This window comes from Colossoma macropomum, unplaced genomic scaffold (assembly GCF_904425465.1).
Source record: "Colossoma macropomum unplaced genomic scaffold, Colossoma_macropomum, whole genome shotgun sequence".
NCBI lineage: Eukaryota > Metazoa > Chordata > Actinopteri > Characiformes > Serrasalmidae > Colossoma > Colossoma macropomum.
The window spans coordinates 46,481,926-46,492,578 of NW_023494787.1; the positions used below are offsets into that span (position 1 = coordinate 46,481,926).

General features: G+C 39.8%; 1 protein-coding gene across 1 annotated transcript in view; it reads right to left on the reverse strand.

The window, feature by feature from the left end:
* The window catches only part of LOC118806186 (solute carrier family 45 member 4), a 90,200-nt gene extending 80,265 nt beyond the window's left edge, over nt 1-9,935 (reverse strand). Inside the window, exons 1-2 of the mRNA XM_036567595.1 lie at nt 9,803-9,935; nt 7,727-7,839 (exon numbers count right to left, since the gene is read on the reverse strand). The gene's annotated coding sequence lies outside the window, so the exon portion shown is untranslated. The remainder of the gene's footprint in view (nt 1-7,726; nt 7,840-9,802) is intronic.
* Nucleotides 9,936-10,653: the final 718 nt, after the last annotated feature.

The following is a 10,653-nucleotide window of genomic DNA, read 5'->3' on the forward strand; positions in this document are numbered from 1 at the left end:
ATTTCATAGGAGAAGATTTCAACCACTACAACTTGTAACTCAGCAACAAGGAGCAAGGTGACACTCAAAAACAAGGGATGGGGTAAAAATAAGAAATGAGATTGAGCTATAGTGTCCATACTGTCTCAAAAACAAAGTAGACTACTTCAGATGCAGCGGACTAGACAGCGGGAGGGGATTGCGGGAGATGCGTTTTCATTTTCATTTGAAATGTTCCTGAAACATCCATGACTCTGCCACTCAGCTGAAAGGACTAACCTTAGCGTGGTCCACACTGTTCGAACGCCATTTTATTTGTGCTTATTTGTGGCATACTGGAAGAACGGTTCTGATAAAGCTTATACCAGAGGATGAATTTCAACTGGATGAACCGGTATAATCACTCTCTACTAGCTCTTACGTGAAAAAGCATATGTGAAAGTGAGATCTAAGAAGCAATACAAAGTTCCATGACCAAAGAAGTCAGGACCATCCAATAGATGGAGAACAATCTGGCCACACAATCCATCTCCAACCTCACTTAACGCTGCTACTTCTCTAGGGAAAACAATACATCCCATTTCAATGTTTGGTGAGGGTCTTGCTAATGCTGATGGCTGGTAGAACCTTCAAGCTGACTCACTGCAGCACAGTTATCATCTGGAAACCGAAACAAAGGAATGGATTAATGCAGAGATCATAGCACAACACGCAAAGTCCTGTCTAGATTAGGCCCAGACTAGGGTTGTTAATCATGGAGAACTTGGTCAACTACATTATAAAATCTAACAACTTTCAGTTTTCTATTAGGCTAATTTAAATATATTTCAAATTTCTAAATTTGACATGGTTTATATTCTACATAAGGGACCACTCTGCAACTGTTGATCTTGCAATGCAACAAAGCAGTGAGAAGATATGAAAGACACGTGTGCAAGCATTTTACAAAGAAAGACAACAGTGTAAACTGCCAGGCCTGTGATGCTGAAATATAATTACAAGAGTCCATTAATGTAAAAAAACAAAACAAAAAAACAAAAAAAAAAAAACACACAGTCATGTTGGAGGTGACATCATTGCCAGTCATCGCTTTGGTAATTGCAAAGGGAACCGATAAAGTGACTGGAAACCACATAAACCTAATAAACACCATCAACAGTGGGGGGATTTCAAGAGCTCATTTCTACTAGCTTGAGAGTGTGAAAGCATCATAAAATGCCCTAAAAGCATTTTTATGTCGCTTTTTTGCAGCTAGTCCTGCATTATTTCAAAATCTAAAAGAATCAAAAAGTTTGATTTTGAGTTTTTGTGTTGTCATCCTCTAGTCCTTCATCAGTGGTCACAGGACGCTGCCCACAGGACGCTGTTCGCTGGATATTTCTGGTTGGTGGACTATTCTCAGTCCAGCAGTGACACTGAGGTGTTTAAAAACTCCAGCAGCACTGCTGTGTCTGATCCACTCAGACCAGCACAACACACACTAACACACCACCACACCGTCAGTGTTACTGCAGTGCTGAGAATGATCCACCACCCAAATAGTACCTGCTCTGTGAGGGTCCATGGGGGTCCTGACCACTGAAGAACAGGGTAAAAGGGGGCTAACAAAGTATGCAGAGAAACAGATGGACTACAGTCTGTAACTGTAGAACTACAAAGTGCACCTATATAGTAAGTGGAGCTGATAAAATGGACAATGAGTGTAGAAACAAGGAGGTGACATAATCTTATGCCCGATTGGTGCATTTGGCACCTCTGTTCTAGCTGTTCTTCTGTCAAAATGTGAAATTATACATCCTGGGCATAGAAAGCATGGCAGCTGGACACATGGCTGAAATAAGGGGTGTGATTAGGGGAAAAAGTGTATTTTCTATGTTAGAAGTCTTGCTTGCTTAACATTTGTCAATGCTTAACCAGTAACTGTTTGTAACATTAACAATAATCAATCAAGGAAATTCCTTAAATTTTGCTACCCTAGCCAAGACTGAAAATGTTGTCAAAGATAACCATTATCAATGCTAGCAGCCACTGTAAGGATCATGAAACTATTTGAAAAATCTCTGAAAAAACAAGCTTATAATGAAATAATTTCTTATAAATATTGGTGCTTTATTGGCTGATACAGATAAACACATCAAACCTTTGACATCAGCAGATTTTAAATGTGAAATGAAACACTGGCCAGGCCTCAGCTCTAGCTTACTTACAGTTGTAAGGCCTACCACTGTAGTCGGGCCTAATCCATTCAAGCTCATCCCTGCACCTCAGTCTGTGCAAAGGAAGGCCTGAAGAGATTATGAAATATCTTCATGTTGCTCTACGCTGAGTGTAACATCTGCAAAGATGATTCAAAATATGCTTCACTTTAATAGCCAGGCTGGTCACAGTCTCAGGAAAATCCTGACCCGAATAAGATGAATCGCGGACGATGAGAACAGAGCGGACGGAGGTGTTTCACCACACAGTAAATCCGCAGAGATGAAGTAGGTTATTGCCGTGGGCTCCTTTCAAGGACCTGCAAGGGCTGAACTTGTGATTCAGTAACATCTCAGAGTCTTTCTCCCCGCACCTTATGACCACACGGAAAGGGAGAGAGAGCGTGGTAAGCTCCTGAAAGAACTCGCTCTTCATGGAGCACTATTTTTAGCTGGTCATTGTGCATCACTGAGAGGCACTTTAAATATCAGAGGCATATAGGCATAAAGAAGGGATAGTCTCAGATTGAGTAGAACAGAAGCCTATTAAACCTCATTTTCTCCCCACTCCCATTATGTCAAAGCTCCTGACTTCCTTAAGTTCACAGTTCCTGGGCCTCTATTCTGTAAATGGAAGCATCAACCAATACAATTTACACAAAAAAAAAACATGCAATCGTGATATTTAGAACAAGGCTAACCACTCAGCTCTAGTGAACACCTTTTAATCTTTCTTTTTTCGTTCAATCTAGAACAAAATGCACACAACAGGATAACGGATTAGCTAGTGTTTCTCCTGGATCAAACAGATCATGCTCAAATCAAATGCCAGGGGCTTTGCTTCATCACCAAAGGCCTTTCAAGAGCCTGGCACGCACAAACACACGCACACACGCACACAGGCCCTAGTCCGGAGCCATATCAGTGTCCATTACATGAAGAAACCCAACCAGATCTGCCCACCATGAACAATGAGGGAGCTGTGCAGTATTAGGTTTCACTTTAGTTACACTATATTGGCAAACTGAGTTCTATGCTTCTATTCATACTGGGAAATATTTCTGCCTCGCATAATTACAGATGGGTTACACAGTATACAGATATAATGATTTGTAGGTGATTACTTAATTTAATCAAATGATAAATATTTCTGAACCCCTTAAACTGCAAGCTCATTGTTCATTTGTGGGCCTACAGTTTAATTCTTCACCCTCACAGTTACAGCTGTATGCAAAGGTTTGAACTCGTCTGGCAAAGTTATGTTTTGTTGATTTTCTACATGCAAATAAGTTAACACACGTTCTACTGGTAATACACTTAAACGTGGCATTTTCTACAATTTCTATTAAAAATAAAACACAAAATATAAAATATGCCACAACTTTTGCATAGGCCACATTTTATTTTTTTTTCCATCATGTTAAATTCAGCAAAAGAACAGTAATTGTGCATTAAAAGAGAATGTGCACATTTTTTGACTTAGAAAATGAACAAAACATGTAATTTGACCAGGGGTGCCTAAACTTTTGCATATGACTGTACATATCTCCACATTAGGGATGCGCGATGATATCAGAATCATTTTGTATCGATGAATATTTGCTGAAAAAGAAAATATCAGCATTGTATAAATGATTAGGTTTGATATTTCAAACCAATATTTGATGACATATTTACGCTGCTCAAGAAGAGCTAAAATATCAACATATTAAATTTACTACATTTGTAACTCTCTAAAAATAAGCATTTTATTTCTCAGTAATGCTAATCCAAGTGAATTTAGTCCTGATGTATCAGCATCGGCAGGCAAGTAAATGAATAAAATATCAGATATCAGTATCGGCCCACAGTTCCCAAATCGGTGCATCCCTACTTACTGTGGTAATTTCTTTGGGTGTAACACTACAGCCAAGCAGAACAGAGCTCACTTACATATATCAGGCACAGAAACAAAAATAGCCTGTTTTAGGGCTAAAGAGAGGTTGGAAAATGGTCATGTAAAAACAAATTATGACCGTTTTTGGTACACAAGACCAACCAAATGTTCCAAGTGGACATCAGGGAATAACAAAATGTAAAAATACAGGATGGGGCCCTTTAAATCAAGGCACCACAAAGCACAGCTTTAGTGTTTCAAGACTCGAGACAGCAGCATACTGGATCAAACCTTGAATTTTGTGAATAGTTACAAGTTACCAAATAATGTATAGCACACGCTGAGTCATAGGTTTTAAAATGAATAACTACTTAGTAAGCCTGCAGGTTAAAGCAGCTGATCTCTACCTCATGGGTGCAGTGGTGCTGGAATTAATCACAGCCTTTCACAATCGGCCAATACTCAAGGACAAAATTCCCCTTTTAATTAAACGCTCTGCAGTGATTGACAGGTTTGAGCATGGCTGATATTATAAGCATGGCCAACAAAATGTTTGTTCAATTCTTTATGTAAAAATGCAAATGTGAAGTAAACAGAGTGACATTTTCAAAAAGGGATCCATTCTTTCTTTACAAATTGATAATGGTTAAGTATTTAAGGAGTGGCTCTGCATCAACCAGATGAAAACGATTTCAGGCAAGAAACATTTCTTATACACTGAGCATTTTTACAGTGAACATCGTCTTCCACTGCAGTGTTAAAGTCTGTAAGCCTGGTGTGAAAGGCCATTAAAACGGGGGAGATAATCGAGCAGACTGATGGGGTTTTGGTTCCCTGTAGCAGTGTCTCTCTCAGCAGTCATGTGCACAGCTCTGCTGAGTCAGCCACAGTGTTGAGTAATCACTAAGAAAGAGAGGAGGAATGGGAACTAAAGCTTTCTTATCAGCACAAACACACATGAATGCACATTTTTAATACCTTGTCAGAACATGGGGTCAAATGGATTATGTATGTAACTGCCTACATGTAAAAATAATGTGTCCAATATGTAACATAAAAATGTATAAGCACCTACATGTAATAACACACACACACGTATATATGTGGACAAAAGTATGGGGACACCTACACATTACACCTACAGGAGTTTTTATGACATCCCATTCTAAATTCATAGGCATTAATGTGGAGTTTGTCTTCCCCTTTTGCAGCTACAACAGTTTCCCCTCTTCTGGGAAGCTTAATACAGGAGCCACAGTCATGCTGGAACAGAAAATGGCTTTCCCCAAACTGCTGCCACAAAGTTGGAGGCACGCAACTGTCAAATGTCTTGGTCTGAGAAAGCATTGAGATTTCCCTTCACTGGAACTAAGGGTTCTAGGCCAGCCCCTGAAAAACAACCCCATATCATCATCCCTCCTCCACCAAACTTTACAGCTGGCACAGTGCAGTCAGGCAGGTAACGTTCTCCTGGTTTTTGCCAAACCCAGACTCATCCATCAGACTGACAGATAGAGAAGTGTGATACATCACTCCAGCGGCAGCGCTTAACACCACTCTATTCGACGCTTTGCATTGTGCTTGGTGATGTAAGGCTCGGCCATGGAAACCCATACCATGAAGCTCCAGGCTGGGTCAGCACAGCGTTGGCGACTTTTATACAATATGCCCCACAGCACTCGCCGACCTGCTCCGTAACTTGGTCTGACACTTCACGGCTGAGTTGCTCAGGTTCCTAAATAATCTTATTTTTCAATAATACCACTCACAGTCGATCGTGAAATATCTAGGAGAGAAGAAATTTCGCGAACTGACTTGTTGCAATGGTGTCATCCTATTACAGCACCACGCTTAAATTCAGAGCTCTTTAGAATGACCCATTCTTTAACAAATATGTGTAAAGGCAGACTGCATGGCTAGGTGCTTGATTTTATACACCTGTGGCAATGATACCTAAATTCAGTGATTGAGAGGTGTGTCCCAATACTTTTGTCCATATAGCGTATATACACTAATCTCTTATATGTATGTGCAAGCACTTATATATAATAATAACTCTCATATATCGCTGTTGTTGGAACAAAACCTTGTATCTCCAAAATGATAACTTCACAGGAAAAGGAAAAAACGAACTTTAATGTCAATGTAAGTCAATGGAACCAGACATTTTTCCATGCCATTTTGGGTCAATTCTTTTAGTCCATTCATAATGAAACTTACGAACAATGTAAAGGGCAACAGGCCTTTTCAAATAATGTCAAAAACTGAAAAACGACAAAAATGGAGATACAAGGTTTTCTTTCGACAACAGCGACATGCAAGTCCTTATTTGTGACATCTCTTATATGTATAAGAGCCTATATGTAATCTCTCTCATATGTAAGGGCCTATATGTAATAATATTTCTCTTTCGTACATGTAAATGCCTATATATAATAATGTATCTCACATGTACATGTAAGTGCCTTTATGTAATAATGTCGCTCATACGTATATGTAGGTACCTATATGTAATAACAATACAACCTATTTGTAATATATATATTATACATATTAGAACCCGAGAGGGAGCGATTTGGTCGCAGGCAAGAGCTGAAGGAGAGTACAGTAGATCACAACCAACCTATTTGCATTTTGATGCTATTCACAGTAACACACGAATGTTCTCGTGCTTTCATATTCACGTGAGTGTTCTCTTGCTTTTATACAAAAGTTCCGCAACATAAACTACGACAGGTTCAGAATTTGATGCAAGCCTTTTATGTAATGATACAACGCATATCCACACATTTACATTTACAGCATTTAGCAGACGCTCTTATCCAGAGCGTCCTACCTAGAGAAAGTGTCATTGCTAGTTACAAATAGGTTAGAGAGAAAGCTAGTCCTGAGCTCACTGTAATGTATTGCACTGTACTAACTTATTGAAATGTATTGCACTGTGCTGTGTTTAATTCTACTGTACAGCATTTATTTATTTACCTATATGTGAGAACGGCTCTTTTATGCAATAAATGTGTGCAAGTACCTAAATGTAATACTAAGCATTATACATATCAATTATACAACATCGCTGTTGTCAGAGGAAAACCTTGTATCTCCAAAATGGTAACTTTACAGGAGAAGGAAAAAACCTACTTTACTTTTAATGTAAGTCAATGGAACCAGATTTTTTTCCAAGTCATTTTGGGCCGTTTCTTTTGGTTAATTCATAATAAAATTTACATACAATGTAAAGAGCAACAGGCATTTTTAAATTATGTCAAAAACTGAAAAACGACAAAAATGGAGATACAAGGTTTTCTTCTGACAGCAGTGTTATATTACATGTACTTACATTATTAATAAGTCTAATAGCCATGTTTTTTTTTCCTGCATAGTCAGGATATTTCTGCCCTAGATATGTATGTAAACATACAGCAGTTTTCAAGCTGAACAACAGACAGATACAGCAATAAGACACAGGGTGGGCAAAATATTGGAAACAGCAAAGCAAAACCACTTAGTCAGACATGACGAATCAAAAACGCAGCATCACGTCTCTGCTTTCTATGTGCATGTATGTGTGCCATCGACACCTGACATCAACCATGCCGCAGCAGCCTGGAGCCTGGCCTGCAGTGCCCTTGAGCCAGTCTCAGTACAACATCTCAAAAGCAGAGCTGGTGTGACTCACCAAAAGGCCTTGAAAGCTTCATAAATCTCCTGTGCCTGCATGCGGCAGCAGCTCTCCTACAGACGTGGCCCCGTGCCGTCGGCCCCGCGCCAGCTCAGCAGCACTCTTGGCACCTGGGAAGGTCAAACGAACGACAGCGGTCAACACACAGCACTGAAAAGCAAACCAACAGCCAATACGCAAGACCTCAGGCATTCTGGGCACTCAGCAGCAAAACACAAACTCGCACCCCCCACCCCCCTCTGCTTTACATCCCACACAGACGAGGGGTTATTTACATCTGATTTCAATGCGTGCAAGCGAGTGAAAGTCGAGCTCAGCATATTTCCCCTCACATGATGTGGCGGTGGGGAACCAGCTGCGGCAAACATCTGCTTTTGAGGAACAAAAAGCATTACCTTCTACCTTGTGACCCCCTCGATTTTTACTGTCATCAGACGCAATTAGTCTGCAACTGACTGCAAAACCTAATTCATCTCAGAGAACGACGACAGAGCCGCGCTGTTTTTAGCCTAAATTCAGATTGTTTTCTGGGTCACAAAAGCTTCATGCTACATTTAAAGGAATGTTCCAGCATTTTTCTGCCTAATCTCTTATCTGCCACATCTGTAGCATATTACCACGGACAATAATAATTCTGACACGTTTCTCTGTGCTCTGCTTCAGCATCAGCCCACTGGGTCCTATTATAAGCGTACTTGGAGTCAATGAGCTTTCTGTTTTGAGTCTTCTGATTGCAAAATAACTGCCCATGGTCATCAGCAATGTGACACATTCGTCAAGAAATTTACGAGGCATGAGTTACACCACATTAGCCACTTAAACAACTCCTGGTAACGCAGGATACGGCTACCTTAACAGCCAGGTTTCTGACTCATCATGACGGGCAAGATTTCTGATTCACAGCTGGAGCGTTCATCGCAGACTAGTTATTGAACAGGCTGAGCAGGACGGGTCAGAAGTGGCACTGTTTGTTCAAAAAAAATCAACTACATAACATTTCCTCCTAACAACTGGATGCACAGAGCTGTGCTTGCAGTGAACAGGTGGGTATGGGCTTCTACAATGGAAAGGAATGGGCTCTAAAACAATGACACTCTTAAAAAAGACTAGGGTTCTTTAGTAAAGGGAATGGTTCTGTTTAGAACCATGAGTTCTATATAAAAACATTTCACACTTAACTGGTTCTCTGCATGGTGAAATGGTTCTTCAGACTGAAATGATGCATGGTGCAACATGCATCATGCATTATTTCAATGTCACGCTTGCAACAGTAGAAGAACCCTTTTTTGTTGCTATATAGAACCATTTTCAAAAAGGTTCTATACAGAACCATACACAACACATTCTCCATCAATCTCAAGAACCATGTTACCATGCAAAAAAAAAACATTTATGCATGTACCAATGGTCCTAAATAGAAACAGTCCCTCTACTATAGACCCATATTTTTTTTTAAGAGCGGGCTTTGACTGATCCGCATTGAATCCCACTCAAAAAGGCAGTTAATATGCTGGCTTAAAGCAACAAAAACAATCACCAATCACCACGCAAAAAAACCTGCACAAACGCATCAGTCACGACATTTGGAAGAGCTAACAACAAACGCCTGCACTTGGTTATCGTGCTAATTCGCTGTGCGGTCGGATAAACTACAAATCCCACAAAAACAAGGGCAACCGTAACTAGGTAACGTTAAACACCATCGATTCACAGCTCAACAACAACGTCGATACCTCGATATCGCTACACAAAACCGTCGCTCCGCTAACAAAAACGCCAGTATTTACAATGTCAACCGTCAGATAATGCAAAATAACTGCTCCACGGAAAATAAAAGGCATGAAATAAACCGAGTACAAAACGACGCTAAAATTGTCTTCCTTTTCTCCTGCTGCCTGTTCGAATTTACCCGTTCCACCTTAAACAGTGCAGCAGGTACCTGCCGCACCGTTTAAGGTGGAACGGGAGAATTCGAACAAGAAGCTGGCGGATAAGCTGACTTCAGCTGCGAGTCGAGCTGAGATGCTGACGACCTCACTGCAAATATAAAGCAACGTTCAGCGGAGAGCTCACCCTGCTAGCCGTATGTGTGCCCCAGGACTCGGTGGGAGTGAGTGTCCCCCCGCAGTGTGCCTCTGCGCCGCTGTGTGCTCGGTTTGTTTTGCTGCTCTGCCGGACCCTCCAGCGTCCTGCGCCTCAGCCGCTCTAATACGCCTTTAAAGGGAAGAGCTGTCGGAAACAAACGGAGCCGCTTCCGCCGACGAAAGCAGGGGGATTTGCATAAAGGGGCGGGGATTTGAAGCTAAAGGAAGAGCCAGAGGTTTTTAATGTTAGATGTTTTTTTTCTATTTTCTATTTTCTTTACAAAACTGTTTTTTGAAAGGAATGCGTCTAAGATAAGTTAAATAAATACATACATACATAAATAAATAAATAAATAAATAAAAATGACATCTTCAGGTTTTGCATCCAGTTTTAGATTCAAATATTCATTGTAAATTTTTAGATTTGAAGATTTTTTTTCCTATTTTTTTCCGCTTTGCATTTCAGACAATTTTTTAAATAAAAAAATTAATATTTTATATTTTTGAGGAAATGCTGTTGAACTATTTGTTTAAAAGTAAAGATCCAGGAGATGCATTATTTTTTTTACATTTATCATTATTTAATTATTTTTTATTTATTTATCGGTTGAACTCATGGATAAACCCTTACGCAACCAAAATATATTGTGATATATTTCAAAATGCTATGCACAATATATACCAACATTATGTTTGTAAATTTTCTAAATGTATTTAATATTTGGCCACGGCCTATCGCCTCTGTCGGAACAAAATGCTCTCATATCTCCAAAATAGTAACTTTATGAAGAAAGAAAACAAATTAATGGAAGTTAATGTTAAAACAATTTTCCCAAGTAA